This window comes from Dromaius novaehollandiae, chromosome 4, assembly GCF_036370855.1.
Source record: "Dromaius novaehollandiae isolate bDroNov1 chromosome 4, bDroNov1.hap1, whole genome shotgun sequence".
Lineage (NCBI taxonomy): Eukaryota > Metazoa > Chordata > Aves > Casuariiformes > Dromaiidae > Dromaius > Dromaius novaehollandiae.
This window is the reverse complement of record NC_088101.1, coordinates 60,486,511-60,503,108: the sequence shown is the minus strand read 5'-3', so window position 1 is coordinate 60,503,108 and position 16,598 is coordinate 60,486,511. Positions and strand designations below refer to the sequence as shown.

The window sequence follows — 16,598 nt, the reverse complement described above, 5'->3', positions numbered from 1 at the left end:
TGCAACAGGAGCATCTCCTACATTGTCTAGCACTGACTTCTTAACTCCAGAGTGTATGTGTAGCCCTGGATTCTGAGGAGGGGATTACGCAGAAGGTACTTAGCAACTAACATCCGAGACAGGAAGACGACAAGCATTGATCACGTCTCACTGAATGTCAGACTCCCTGGCTGAAAGGCTTCCTCTTCACAATCTATGTTTGAGCTAACAGGAGGCACTCTGCATTAGCAAAAGCAGTTTTAAAGTTATGCAAATAGCAAAGTGTCATTTCACAGACTGTAGACTACTCCTGAAATTCCCGCGGTACTATCAGAGTATTTCTAAATCGGTTAGATAGTAAAACTGCTGCAGCAAAAGCACACTGCTCTGAGCCTCGCTGTGGAATCTTTATTTTTTCATAGGATTCAAAGAAAAAATTTGGTTTTGGGGGTGAGGGGGCAAGGTGGCAGGAAAAGTCTTACTTTGACTGAGACAATGAAGGGTGAATAATTCAAGCTTACCTGGTGAAATTTCAAGTGCAAATATCTGAGGGAATCATACACTGACCCCTCCACAGAAGTCTATGTAAAAGTATACCCTCTAATGTAGATGTAAAATTCTTATTTGTCTCTAGTTCACCACAGACACTAAGCTTAGTATGCTTCATTATTCATTTCAGAATTTCATTCTGCACATTATTGGAATGAAAAATGCAATAGAAGCCCCAACTTATGAAATTAGAAGATAAATTCCATATTTATTTAATTACCCAGAAATGTAGAGTTTCAAATTAGTACTCAGTCAGGGTATTTGAATGACAATTTCATACCTAGAGGTCAAAAATAGGACCATGGAAATTTTCATTTTTCTTCTCTGACTTCATTTCAAGACTTTGTCTGTTTGTGCTTATAAATGCAGTGTAACAGAGCTTCAGACAGTTTGAACAAATACATGTCTTCACTGAAGTCAGTCAGCTCTGTCCACGTATACTAGCTGCAGATCTGGCCCATGATTCACTGTATCACTGAAATGTTCTATACAAGGACATGAGTAAATAAAATTTATACTTTTGTATTTACAACACACGCTTTGGACAACAAGCAAGAATAGAATCCACGTCAAGCCATCTGCAGATCACAGAAATGCAGTTCAGACCCTGCACATCTGCTCTTCCAGAATATGAACTGGAATATTTGCCACTGTGTCTCTTAAGCTTCTACATAACTAATACAGAATGTACAAAAATTAAGCTTGCACTCAAACACAGGAGTAATGCACCCAGTAGAGACTAATCGGCGCAGTCTACCTTATTGTTAGAACAATAAATATAGACTTAAGATTAACTGTCAGCCTTTTTCCCAAGACAGTTGTTGCTTGATTTTCTCCATTTTGACAGGTGACAGTGGGAAAAAGTTTGTCCAGGCATTAATTAGGTGAAGGAAAATCCAACCTGTGGACATTAAAAAAAGCCCTTTTCTCATCAGTATTTCTAGTCTTCAAAGGGAAACATAAAAACAAATGCATTAATTTCCCCATATCTTCCTTTGTTACCTACTTTTTCTCCCTAATTTTAGCTAAAACATTAGATTTGGATGTTATTTATACCAATGAAGTAAGTGTAATATGTTTAAACTTTCAGACCTATAAAGAAAAACAGACATGGTTTAAGAGTGCACAACGCAGTGAATTTTTCACAAACAAGGAGAAGCACGCCAGCAGGCTTAGTCCTTGTGTCCTGCTGGGGATACGATGAAGAGCAGGTTTTTTGTGCTGTCTGTTGTAGAAGGGCGATTTTTTCCAGATGGAAACAGGACAAGATCACTCTTCGTGGCTTGGGTTGGCTTCTGCCTTCTCCTCGGTCTTGCTGTTCTCACTGGTGTCAGTGGATCCCACATCACCTGGCTTTTGGGAGGTGTCAGAAAATGACTGCAGGAGGAGCCGTATGACATCATTCAGCTGCAAGTTCTGGACTGTCGGTTCGTTTTCATTGTTGTATGACATTAAGATGCAGCTGCCATTCAGCTGTTTACAAGTGAAAACATAACTTTGCTCATCTGGACTGATGTCTTCCAGGGAATCATCTCCAGTATCCCATGCATTGCCACTAGGATCCACTTTCAGTGAGATGCCAGTGAATATCTGGTTTTTCCGAGAGATCTTCATGTACTTTATAAATGAAAACCAGTGAGCTTAAGTTAATAAAGTCTATGGTCTTAATGAAAAACAGGTTGGCCTTAGGTAATAGTATTCTTGTAATGATCCAGGAGAAGAGCATTTACATGTGCTAGCGAAATTCAATATTCACTTACACCATATAGTCACATTTACAGTTCTAATCAAAAGGAAATATTAGTAACAAATCCTGGACAATTGCCTGATAACTACTTGTAATAGTATTTATATTCCTCATTACAAATAATTTCACCTAAAGAATGTCAGGCTGATCACTAGTTCATATAGCTCCTATTGACTGCAATTATTACTGTGCTAGAACTTCAAAATCCAGTTCACAATTAGACTTTTATCATATCTGGTTTTGCACACACAAACAACATAAAGGCCAGAAAGAGCTCTTGCAGGCTCTGCAGAGTTCTCAGCCTAAGATTTAGAAGGTTGTAGTGGGTAAACAAAAACACTTCATGACCTACTCCTACTTCATTCTACCATGCCAGGTTATTTTCCCCTTTTTCCTTTTATCTGCTCAGTCCTCTGCAATAGAAGCAACAAGGAAAAGTCAGATTACTTTGCAAATTTTCCACCTAGTTTTGCAGATTTTTTCTCTCCTATTCATTTTCCTAATATACTGAGCAGCTTTAAATGGGCCAGAAGCAGTATTTCTATTATTTATCTGAGAGACTTGTATCACCGCTAATGGTTCTAAAAGTGGAGACAGTTAACTTCATCATTATCTTTTAAAATGAATTATTATAGAAATCATCAACACCTACAAATGATAGCTATTCAAAGTTTGCACACTGCAAGACCTTTGAGGTAAGACAGTGTTGTTACGCATGCAGAGTGCAACTACCGTCTCTGGAACCCAGTATGAAATAGGGGCTTCTGTGTGATAAGCAAAAACAGTTAGCACATCCTCAATCAGTAGATAGATGCTAAAAAAAAGAAAAAAAAAAAAAAAAAAAGAAAAGAAAGAAATACAAATGGAAACATGCAGATACATTCAATGGACAAAATCTGATTTTACAGGTTTCCCAGTGGAAGAAATAGTCTATTACTTTCTCCTTTTGGTAAAAGAGAATCAGCTTTATTGACAGTTACTGTAATATGAGCAAGCTTTGTGAGAAACACTCTGTGCTTGGGTTTGCTCATTGTATTTGTTTTGAGTTGAATGCTTTGGCATCATTAGATTAAAAAGATTATCTGTTAACTCGTTCTCTTGTACTCAGCCTTACTAAGGTTTTAGTAACTATTAGATACATTAGACAGAGCCATTTGTTTCATCTTACAGATGCTAATTAAGAAACCGTACAAACTTGTTCTAAATTTTCTGAAACTCTCTCAAGATGAGTTGTGTCCTTGTTATTGAGTTTTACCAGCCAAACTACACTACCAAAAGAGATTAAAAATAAAAGTTAAAATTAGTCTTTATATGTATACATATTTGCATTCTTTCCCAATCTGAAACTCTAAGCAAGGAAGACTCAGATGATCAGATGAATTAAAATGACTTAACTGTAGGCCAGATGGATCAAGTCAAACTAAATTTATACTACACAAGAGCTGGAGGCCTCCTTTTATCTTTTCCATAAACATAAATAAAAGTGTTGACAATACATTTTTTTCAGAAACTAGCAACATATAGAGAACAACAAAAATAAAAGGAAGAAAACTACAGCAGACTTGTAGAAGGATGATTAGATGAAGCAGAAAAACATCTTTTTTTGTAAGAACTGAAATAGAGCAAATATTTCTATAGTCAAATTGAAGAGGGCAGACGAGCCTATCATCTAAAAAAGCTCTATTCCAAGACATATATACACATATACATACGCACATACAGATACATATATAAATAACAAGATTAGCATATAGTAATTTTAGCCATTAAAAGTACATTGTACCTTTAACTATAGAAACTGACTCTGCTTTTTCAGGGCCTCCTCCATATTCAGACATAGAAATACCAAGTTTAAATTCAAATTCCACAGTTCCAAGAATCCTCTGCAATGTGCAGGGGAGCCCTCAGCTTCTCTTGATTGCAGTAGGAGTAACAGGAACTCACTCACAGCTCACAAACAAAACAATGTTGTCTTGTTTGCAGAGAGAAATCTTTTCTAAACTTCAGCAAAGGCAGAAATACTGATAATGAAATGAGCCATTCCTATGAAGCTGTGTAGTTTTCAACTCAGCAAATGCCTGCAGAATACCTCTGACCTCCTATTTTATTTCTATTTATAGAGTCATAAAATATTCTGTTGATTTAAAAAATACTTTACACCACTCTGATAACACAATATTCTTGTTTTACCACCCTTAACACTGCCGGGTTTCCATAAAACAGCTTTTATATAATGTACAACTGAGCTGACTAATGTCCTGTTCAGATAACTGAAACCTTTGGATTCTCTTTCCTTAAAGTCAGTGAACTAGTTGCATTTGCTCGATCTTTAATCAATATTTGATATTTTAAACACTTCTAGACCTCAGCTTATAATTGTTACAAACCTCTCATATTAAGTAATATTCTGAATTTCCATTGCATTCAGCAGAGCTACCCCATTGTCGTACCTATCAAGATGTATTAAAAAGGAGTTAAATTCCATTTTAAGTTGACTATGAAATAACAACAACAATAATAATAATGATAAAAATAATAAGAAGAAGAACAATAATTTTCTGGTACCCACCACACTGTAATTAGGAGCAATCTCCTTGGCCATCTTGGCTAGTAAATCAGCTTTATCAAATTCAATGTCTACCTGAGCCGCATGTGGCTTGGTGACCGGATTATAGATATAATATTCAGTCACCATCCCTGCTCTATCGAACATGGTGACCATCTTGGTTTCACCAAGAGTAAGAGTAAGCCTGGTGCTGAAGAGCAGGATGCAGAAGAGTACAATCAAGCCAAAAATGAGAATCATTCCCGCCAACAGGGCAAACAGCAAAGACAGGAGAGTGTTTATGATGTTCATGATTTCAGGTGTCCTGATGTGGTAAGAGCAGAATTATGCCCTTCGGAGAGCAGTGCTTCTCAGCGCTGTCATTTTAGTGGCCCTTCTGTGAGCCAGAGGCGGCTGCCCCTGCCTCAGCACGCGAGAAATTCGGCTGCATCACAATCAGTGATATCCGAGCCGCCCCGCGCAAAGGGGCCTGCAGCCCCATCAGCCTCCTTGGAGCTTTTCGCATTTATAGCATGCTTTTACAGCCTTCCTCTTAACCAACACGAGACTTTCCACTTTTCACATAAACGTGCTCTTATCGTTGTCACAGTACCAGACTTTCTCAGAAAATGACAGTGCCTCCCAGTAGTTACCAGGGGAAATAACAACATTACCTGAAGTGTATTTGATACCTCTCTGTAGCTGTTACCTATCCATCATATACCTAGTCATGCACAGGAAAGCAAAGATTACATAAGTCTTACAGTTTCCACATCATACAAAGCAACCAAGCCAGGTTAGCTAGCTTGATGGAACCTAGTGTAAATTGGAAATGCACCCAATTTAGCTTTCTTCAGAGGAAATGCCGAGTTCATCAAAACAATGTTAAGCCTAACTTTTAACACATTTAGTAGTCTTGGTTTTAATTTTGTCCATGGAAAACAATAAAAAGAGTACATACTAATATTGCTATTTATATTGCAATACCACACCAAGATTTCACATAAATATTTATGAACTTCTTATTTGGTATTTCTTGAGAATATTTTAGCAACTTATTAACTGGTAACAAGGAAAGTATATCACTTCTGTAGATACAATACTATACATCTGTGGACTAGTGCTTGAAATGGGTGAATATCGCTCATTAACATACCTTTGATTAAGTCCACTTGACAAGACAGCCTTTGTGAAAAAAGAAAGTTCAAAAAAGTTTCCAAGTAGAAAGTTGAGTTTATATATAACCACTTTCATACTCTGGGTAACAGAAAGTGCATATTTCTAATTTGGTTTGTTTTTTTGTTTGTTTGCTTTTAATTGCTAGTTGACCATTCCGGGTATAGATGAGGCCTCTGGAGGCACCACAGTAAATGAGACTGGCACTGACTCAAGTGTGCTGAGCCCAAGTTTTATATTAAATTTGGAAAGACCCAGCTCTTTCCAAAAAAATCTGAATCTGAAGACTTTCATTTATTAAATGTCTTTGTTCATAATCCCACACCAAAAAACAGCTTTTGGCATTGGCCTGAGGCTTTAAGAAAACATCCCATTTTGCCTAGAGCCAAGCAGAAAATTCAGGAAAACATATATATATTTGTAGATACATATATTTGTAAATATATATAATAGGAGAAAAGATATGCAAACTAAATTCAGCCTTAGAAATGAAGAGGCCTGTCTCTTATCCGTAGAAGAGCTTTGTGAGCTTTATAATGTTCTGAGAGTTCAGAGGCCTAAGCATATCTAAGTTTACATTTTAGTGAACTGGAAGCTAATGAAGCTCTGCTACAGATTTTAACTTAAAGGCCACATCTGCATATAGTAAAAATGCTCTGGGGGTTGATCAATCCTTTTTTCTTTGTATCATAGCAGGAGGAGATCTCTTCATGCATTACTCGTTGGTGTGCATATATGTGGCCATACCTTACAGCCATATGGTGGTCAGTATCCATTACTATCAGTGCTATGTTTTAGTATCCATATTAAAAATGCCAGCTGAACAAAGTGAGGCATTGCAAGATGACCCCACAATACAGTCATACCCGCAATACCTATTGCTTTTGTTATTTTGCTGTGTATATAAAGCGTGAAAACTTGACCCACTGACTTTATGAGGTCCGGGAGAGATGCCATGCAGAAAATATGCTGAAAGAAGGTAAATTCTCAGATACAGTCTTATGTGTTGAACAGCCATAGCATCTATTCTGAAAGATATTAGTATCATAACCAGAGTGTAGGATTCATTCACATCCTTTTCTCTGGGCCCTTAGACCCTAATTAGATCCACAGGGATAGACAAAGCCCTGAACAACTACATACTGAAATTAAATAAATAAAACTAAAGATAGTCAAAGTTCAAGATAATTCTTTTGTAGCATAGTTCATTTCTTCAGCTTATTTTATGTTCTTGGCAGTTACCCAATAAAGTCACCTTTGCTAATGAAGAAAAAATCAGCCTTAAACTTTCTTGGGCTTTCTTTGTCTTTTCAGACCTTCTCATAAAATCATAAGAGAATTAGCAGCTTCTTCTGGTAAATTAACAGCTATGTGTCCCAATTTATAGCATCAGCAGACAGATCCAGCCAGCATACTCTGCAAACTGAAACAGAGGGTGTATCTATATTAGCATTTTAGTGACGATCAGGACCGCACTTCTGAAGCAAACCTCCTACTCATCACCACTCCCTGTACTTCTGTTGGCATTGCGGACTGGTCTGAAAGTGCCAAAACTGCTTTTGTATGAAGCTAAACTGGGAGATGCAGGCCGAGAGCACACCAGACTAGAGCTATTCCACAGTGAAACATCTAAAATGATTATAATATGGCTGTCAGGTCCCCAGGGCCAACTGTTTCTCTCTACAGACCACTTCTATTAGGCTGCACCACCTGCTAATGGAGACATAACCTTATAGAACCTTTTTCCCTATACACATTCTTTTATCGCAGGCAGAGAACTCTTACTATCATCGCTTCTTTGAAGTGAATTGTCACCTGTCCTGCCTGATATTAAGATCTACAGCAGCTATTAAAGTACTTGTCAGATCTTAGTTAACAGTGTCTCTGATACTACAATAGCCTGTAAAAACCTGAAGACAAAAATTGCATTGACATGGATGCTTGCTTAGCTGGCTTTGCAACTGTTTCTTCATTTTACCAATAATTACAAATTTAGGTAAAGATGCATCTAAAATTTTTGCAAGTTGAATTCTAGTCATTAGCTACCAGGTACAAAACTATTCTATTCCATTGTCCTGTCTCTTCTCAAAGAGTAGCACAACCTCAAAACTAATTTTGAAACTTCATATCAAAAGAGTAAAATGGGAATATCTATCTTAATCACAGAATATGCTTTCACACAGCAAAAATTTAAAAAATATTAAAGGAAAAAATACTGATGCATTTTCTTTGAATTCACAACTGAAAACAATTTTCTTTCTTTCTTTCTGTCATTTTCTTTCCTGCACTGTTTCTTTAAATGAATAGGTATATAGACACGCATATTTAAAAAAAATCACATTGACTATCCATTGTATTTTTACAGTCTTCTGGACAAAACAACATCAAAACTCTAATGAAATTCAGATAAATGGATCTATCATAATAAAATGGTGCAATTAATTATTGTACACCAGCATGGATGTTCTAACAGTATTATAAGCTGACATTTAAAATGTATAGCTGCTTTTTGATTATAAATAGTCTAAATAACATATGCATAGACCTAAATGTAGGCTTCCATATCAGTACCACACAGGGTAGTCATAAAGATGCTCAGCTACACTGACAGCAATAATCAGCAATTACCAGGTGACCAACCAGTTTTCAAATACTTTAAAAAACAGCATTGTTCCCTTCCTACCAGAATGATTGATGATTTTTCTTTATTTCGTTTTTCAGGCCTTCCTCCTCTTGGTGCCATCTTGAATCCTGGATCCCAATGAATTATTCCTGCTGAGAGAAGAGTATATAGCCACTGTAACATCAGGGTACCTGAGAAATGAACTGGACCAAGCTTTCTGGGGACAGCTGCTTTCTGGCAAATTAGGTAATCAATATTACTATGGGAGGGAACAAGGAATATGGCATGTTTTTCCCTTCATAATGAACAAAACGAGATAACATGTATGTTTACCTAGAATAGCCCATATTTTAGTTGCTTTTAAGCAAAATACTGATTGTTTGGGAAAGACCTACATTTCTAGAGTGAAATAAGTGGAAACTATTAAGTAGCTGCTATAATTTTTCTTCAAGGGAAAGTGTACAGCTTCTACCTCACAAGTGAAAAGTAAACTATGGCTCTATGAAGATTAGCTCTAACATGAAGAATCTGAATGAATCAGTCTTATCTTAGGTTTCAAATCCCCATTGCAGAAGTTCATAAAGAAAAGGTCATTTTGTATTCACAGGCCTCATATCTTTCAACAAGAGAAGAACATTCTCCAGTATTGTGAAGAAAAATTTGCATTCCCTTTTACAAAGAGGTTTTGCTTTATCTGTGATTTCCATTCTTTTCAAGACAACATCTATTGAAAATATCCTGTGAATGCATAATGTTTAAGCATATATATTTGTGAAGGGAGAGGATAAGAATGAAAAAGTACTTCATATTTTGTATATAATGACAATACATGCTCTCACTAGGATAAACTGAACAATACAGTTCAGCCTCTCTGCAGGTACCAAACAGTAAGAATTGAGAAGTTCTTGGTTTCTCCCTATGGTGGGATCAAAAGAGGTCTGAATTTATTAACTGGATGTCTCCCATCCTTTACAAGCCTTGAAGAGAGAGCAGCAGGAAACAACTCCTCCAATATTTTGAAAAGACACATATAGCTATCCAGACCAAAATTAAGAATGGTTTAAAGCTGCACTCAGTCCATCTTATCACAGGCTGTGAAGTACTCTCTGGCACAGACACACTTTAAGCACTTATGGCCATTTTTTCCTGGATCAATATAATGAAATAGTTTAAATCTACCTAGTTTAATTATCCCTGCTTGCATTACACAACTGTTAGTGTGTAATCAATGGGAAATGCTGACTTAACCAAGGCAAATTATCTCACTTGAAATTCTTCTTGCCATATAAGGCTAAACTACACCTCTGGACAGTCTGTGACCCATACTTAGGAGGATAATATTAAAGATTAAAACAATACATATTTTTAAATGGCTTTTTATCCTTGAAAAATACAGAAAAATAAGAACTGTCCTCAATTTATCACTTAGAGTAACCTTAATGAAATGTTTACACTCAAGAGGTCTATTCGTCTGGGTGTGATGTGCACTGACTGATGCTGGCTTCTCATGCAGATTCAGTGAGATCAACATCGCCTCGTGGGCATTTAAAGGATCACAGCTAGGATGAGTAAAATCAACTGCCTAAAGTGTTCCAGTGACCTCTGTTATTAGATGTATCCAAGCACCCAGAAGTACCTGAATCAGTATCAGTCCTCACCAGAGCACTAAGTGTTCATACCAATATTGCTAGAAGGAGGAATGCAGACAGAAAAAGACAAATTGAATGTGCTCTATCCAAAATCTACATAGGAAAACAATAACAAAGTGGGTAAGCTGAAGGTAAACATCAAATTTTCAAGCTAATAACCCATCCACTGGACTAGTCTAATCTCACATACAAAATGAATTTTAAAAGGTGCACATTCTCATTTAATTTAAGACTGTGATGAACAAGGGAGGATGCAACTTATAAGGTAGCCATGCAACCTCAAAAGGCATTAGAGAAATGCTGAAGAAATGATCTCTAGTGTACAATCCAGTCAACTGGATTATTCCACCTTCAGAAAAGCTGCCCACTCCCAGAGTCTGTTACAACAGAAGTCTGATTTCACTTTTACTGGGTCATTCCTGACCTTTTCATAGCTAAGACACCAATCATATTTACATTTATGTTGATTATAATAATTGCTAGTGTAGTTGAAAGCTAATTGCCAATAGCTTTCATGTCAGCCAAAACATGAAAAGTCGTCATATTCACAATAATAAAAAATGGAATTCCTAAATTATAGGGAAACACAGGAGAATTAACAAGCATGAAGAAAGCCAGAGATTATGCAGCACTACCTAAAAGTACTGTATTTGAGGGATTTAAAATTTACTTTTTCCCTCCGAATTCATGGCATACAGAATGGCTTAACGCAACCTGAGTCAGAGACAAATGTGTTGCAGCACCCTCCTAGGCCTTACATAGGTCTTGGCATGCCTCTGCCTATGTGGCTGCTAGCAAGCTGACTTCAATCAGGCTAATATTTCTTTACTACTTTAATTAGGCATTTCATGCAATGGGCAGCATGTAATTGGCATGAATATACCATCTGCTGAGCAGCCTGATTAGTCATAAATAAGCAGTGCAGTAGTACTGCTGAGGGTAATAGACGAATACTGTGTTTTACTGGTACCAAGGCTTATTGACTTGAATTGATCGTGATGGTAACATTGTTTTAATGAACTGGATCTGCCAAGGCAAAGTAGAGGACAGCATATACCACAAAGCTATACAGCCAGTATTTTTGATAACAAGCACAGATTAATTGAAGATGACAGAAAACACCTGACTGCAACAAGTCATTTGCAATTGGGCAAATAGATGTATATATATACACTTGTGTTGGGCTAACTAGAGCTCAACACTTACCAGTTTGCAGAATAATCACAGTCACACCCAGATCCGATTCGCCACACTGTCCCAAGGGAAGGCTATTCCACTGTATTGCCAAACTGACTGTATAGTTTATAGTGTCATCTGACAGGCAAAAAATTGGAAGTCAAATGTTTCTCACTCCATGGGAGTATGGTTTGCTCAATATGAAGAACTATATAATAAAGAGTTTGAGTTTAATAAGCATTTGTTGTAAAGGGTTGAAGCCATAGCTTCTTTGTTTCATAATTACATATATACATATACATTTACACAGATGAGTATGAAGCTATTATATATATATATATAAAAGTATATATTAATAGTATAATAATTATGTAACTACATGTGTGTGTAGTAACACACGTAGTTACATTATAGTAGCCCATACTTTCAATATTCCACAATACATTTTTAATTCTTGAGAACTTTTGAACATTAGGTTACAAACTTTTATATAATAAAGGCAACAGTTACAATCTTTAAGCTTCTTTAGAACTCTGACTCAAATCTTGCTATGACACACTGGTTCGATCTGAAAAAGGCTATGGGAGAACTAGAGTGGAAAACAGGGAATTCTAGATAGAAAACGATACCACTTATAGCTAATACGAAAATTTTAATGAAAAAGAGATTCAAATAATTAACAAGTGTATGTAGGATTCAACAGTAAGCAAGGTTGGGAGTACCACTTGTAGTCACTTTAACGCAGTTGGCTGCTAACGAACTATCACTATCAACAACTAATATGATTAAAATCTTTGTTATAGATGTAACAGAAAGGAAAAAAAACAGATTAAGTTGAACATTACTTTTACCTTTATCTGTAGCGTTTTCTCTTCAAAACTCTTGTCCTAGGAATGACTAGAGCACATTTTGAGCTTTTTCTGGTGGAGTCTAATCCTCTTTTCCTGAAGATGAAACAAGACAAAAATACCCAAGAGGGGACAGAAAAGAACAGCAGAGGCAAAAAAAAATCCAGTGTCTGTTTCTGGTGTGCAGTCTTTTTAACAACCTCTCTGCTGGATAACGAGGTATTGGACATGTGGATATTCTTATGCAATCCAGAGGACTATTGGAAAGCATTATTTTCAGTTTTCTTTAACTGTGGACAAGGAAAAGAAGGCTTGCTGTATTGTTTTTCTCCTTAGTTTCTGAAAAAGTAGTTTCTGTCATCTTGCTATTGCTGGTTTGTTCATTTTTCTAAACTTCAGAGAATTACTTCTTCTAATTTTATGAACTTCCATGTTTAAGTGACATTTTAGAAAAAGTAGTTGTAAAGATTATTCACACCAAAAATGTGGATTCTTAATGAATATTGGCAGACTATAAACTGAATGAGATTTGCCCATTTGCAACTTTGTTTTGATCACAAAACTTATCCTGGATTCAAAATTTTGTATTTTCATGCTCTCTGCATTTGTCCACTCCTTTCTAAAGAGCCTTCCAGTAGAGGAATGCTCCTTTTTCCTCTGTTCCACCACTTCTAAGAAGTGTCTGTCTCCTTGCAAAGAAACTAGATTTGACATTGGTCTTTGCAACTGAGAAAAAGCCTTGCACAGAGAAGCACAGGAAGTATTATAGAAAAATAGCCTAGGTCTTTGATTTCTGAGAATATTCATGACAGTGTTCTGTACTAGAGTTTTGTGAGCAGACAAGGCTTCAGTTATGGCTCAATGCCATAGTCTAACCAGTAGGAGTCAAATGTGTAAAGGATTTCTTTCCTGGTAAGCTGAAAGAAAATTGATCATTCCTCAAGTATTTGCTTTGGGAAAGCTTAGCACTGATGAAGAGTCCAAAGAAAAACACAGAACTAGGGTGTGGATTCATAATAGATTCAAGTTCACCTGGGTTTAGCTCTAGCCAGCTATCGTTCACCCATGCTCTAAGGAATTTTACTAGTAAATGTGGAGCACATGACACATGGTGAAGGCTAAGAGTTACAGCGTGCCACCTGGAGATGACTGGCTTCTCGAAGGGTGCAGTCTGCCCTTCTCAGGCAGTGGCGATATAAGAACTTTTAAAAGGACCAGAGAGAACAGATACTGATTCCGCAGCTGGGAGACTGTGCACCAGAAGTACAGTATCTGACCACTGCTCTTCGTTCACCTTTCTCCAAGAAGGACTTCAACAATAGACCTGCCCCTCCCTGATCCACAGCACTTCAGGCAATGCATCAGTAATTTCATGGGCAGTAGTATTTTGGAATGACCTTGACAACAAACGTTTAGTTGGTATAAGCCACTGATGCAGACTTAAGTAATCAAAAGCAACAGAGTTGAGTGTGCAGGGAGCAAATTAAAATGTGTGACAGGAATTTTAAAAACCCTTCCTTTTATCAGCTATTTGACTTTTTCCCCCACTATTTCAAAATGTGAATATACTCACTGTAAAAGAACATTGTGCAGTGACCATAATTATTTTGGAAAGAACATGAAATTTTCCTCTTGAACCTCCCTGTTGAATTTCAACTCCTGAAAGGGATTACCTTTGCTCTGTAGGGCTGATGAGCCTGCCCTACAAACTCATCAGCGTAACCACACTGTTCCCAATATTTGCATACTTACACCAGTTGTCACCCATGACACCAGTTTACCAGTGCAGAAGGAGAGCATTTTCCATCCAATAGTCCACTTCATGAGTTGCTGTAAGAACATTTTAAGACATCTTTTAGTTTCACTGATCTTTCAGTAAAATGTATAGAGCTTAAATGCATCCTATACAGTGGTATTTCTGAAGGATGTAGTTTTACTTTACTGCTCACTCAGCTGCCAAATAACCACTGTTTATGGTTTATGGAACACGCATGGAATGACAGATATTAGCCTGTGCTACTGCATTTCTCCTCATAATCTTGCTAAGTATCTGAATTTCAAGTAGGATGATGTAGGAGAATAAGACCTGATTTAATTTCACAATATAATACCACAGCACAATACTTGCCACATACCAAATGCATCTTGATCATTCCTTTTTTTCAACTATTTCTTCAGTAGGATGTTATAAAAATACTAAAAAGCTTTCCTAGCACGATAGTGTTACTAGGTTTATTAACGTAGAGGTGTTAAATCATGTAATTTCAACTATCATAAATTATTAGAGCTTATTACTAAGTCTACCATCTGCTCTTTGCAAATGTCATGGGGGGAAAAAAAAAGTACTGAACCTAGGGAACATTTGCAGGCAAAGTCCACTTTACTAGAAAGCAAAATCCCTATTCTCATTTTAAAGTAAATTCACCTTACCAGAAAGCAAAATCCCTGTTCTCATTTTAAAGTAAATTTTAAAGGCATCTTTATATACCAACTAGTAGTTAATAAAAGTCCCAAATTCATCTTCCTACAAGTTTATTTCTTCATTCTACAGAAACCAGTGAGGTGTACACAATTTTACACCTGTTTGTTTTTTCTTCAAGGCCCCCTTTTTTCTCAGGTTATTCATGTACAAAGTACAGAGGAGGAGATCTAAATAAGTAGCAATATAGAAGCACTTATTAGAAAGAAGTCAAAGCTGTAGTGTCAAAGTCAAAGTCCAGACCTCTCTGAGGAAGATGTTCCAAAAGGAACTGCTGACATTCACATGGAACAATGATAAATCTCATTATTCACTATGGGACAGAGTCAACTGGGCAAATCCCTGCTCAGTTTTGAACATAGTCTGGTTCCACGTTATCGGACAGAGTGAACAGGCAACATTTACCACCTAGTCACTGATTCTAACCTCATCATTTCGTTAAGGGTCTGAAATTATGGCCCTATTGGTGAAAATTTGCTTTCACTTATGACACAGTTTGCTTAGAGAATGAGTTTCTCTGCAGGAAATGCAAGTCTATTTTAAAAAGTTCAATTTATTTCCTTTAATCTGAACTTTAATACAGGATTTACATTTTTTCTCTATTGCTCTTCCAAATTTTTGAATTCTTAGAGAGTTTAAATGTTTTAATTAGCACTTTACCATTTTCTAATTCTATTTTGAACTGCTGGCACTAGTTTGCCAGATTATTTGAAATCAAGGTCCAACTTTTGACTGCAGTTTCTTATTTTAATGACAAGTAATTCTTTTCTACTGTGATTTACCAAGTTAACTTTCTCATTGCTCCTTGACTCATACGTTATTTCCTGTGGGCTAACAGTGTCTAAGAAGGAATTATTTTATTTGTATCATGTTGTTGAATATTCTTCTTTTCCATTTCTTCAGGGTACCTAATCAGCATGAGAGGGACTTTACTGCCATAAAATCACTGATAGTATTATTTATCAATATCATTGTTATTCCAGCAATTATCGTATTCTAATTATTATTTATAATCATTAAAAGCAGACAGACAAATAGAAATGTGCCTTTAAATGGTGCCTGTTTTCTTTTTTCTAAAAAAATCTGTCTTTATCTGTATGCTGGTACATAGAAGCTTATAAATGAGTTTGTGTGGAAGCAATTGGTCTTTGACTAGTTTTGCTCAGATACAGCAAAGATAGGCTTGTATAATAAGAGAGAGAGAAAATGCTTTTGTGCTCCTAAACTTGGGACAGGCAAAGCAAATTCACATCTGAGAGAAGCTAAATACAGTTCTTATTGGCTCAGTCAGAAATACTCTCATCTAAATTGCCTGACTGAGCTTCTACAATTGATCTGAATGTCCTCTCCTCAGACCAGTAAGTCTCAGGTGACTTTAGCCCAGAATAAAAGCTCAGTTATTCCAGCTGCATATTGAAGACTTGCTATTCAATCCCCCAGTCAGCAACACAGTAGCCACTATAGGGATGACAGAAATAATTGGAGCAAAAAAATCCAAGAAAAATAGCCCAGGCTTCAAGCCCAGTATGCTGACCTCAATCAGGGCATTTCAATGGGCTGAGGAGAACACTTTCATCACTATTTTTCAGAGTCCTTGCTCTATTCTTGCTCTCTTTAATCCCTAAAACTCTCAGACCAGCATAAATAATACCTCCTGAGAGAGAGGGGTACTTTAGGGAGTCTACAGTATTGCCAAGCCTCCTCTAGCACCCATTTATTCAATAGCAGTGGCGTATATTATCCAGTGGCATCTCACAGACTGGTCAGATCAACACTATCAGAGGTGAAAAACAGAAATGACACCTTTCTACTGTGCTGAAATACTGT

At 36.7% G+C, this 16,598-nt stretch overlaps 1 long non-coding RNA gene across 1 annotated transcript; it reads right to left on the bottom strand.

The window, feature by feature from the left end:
* Positions 1-1,642: 1,642 nt before the first annotated feature.
* Positions 1,643-14,145, bottom strand: LOC135328272 (uncharacterized). Its single transcript, XR_010389081.1, has 4 exons — positions 12,296-14,145; positions 11,475-11,652; positions 8,680-8,771; positions 1,643-7,419 (listed from the first exon to the last, which is right to left on the bottom strand). It is a non-coding gene; the product is annotated as an uncharacterized LOC135328272 (long non-coding RNA).
* Positions 14,146-16,598: the final 2,453 nt, after the last annotated feature.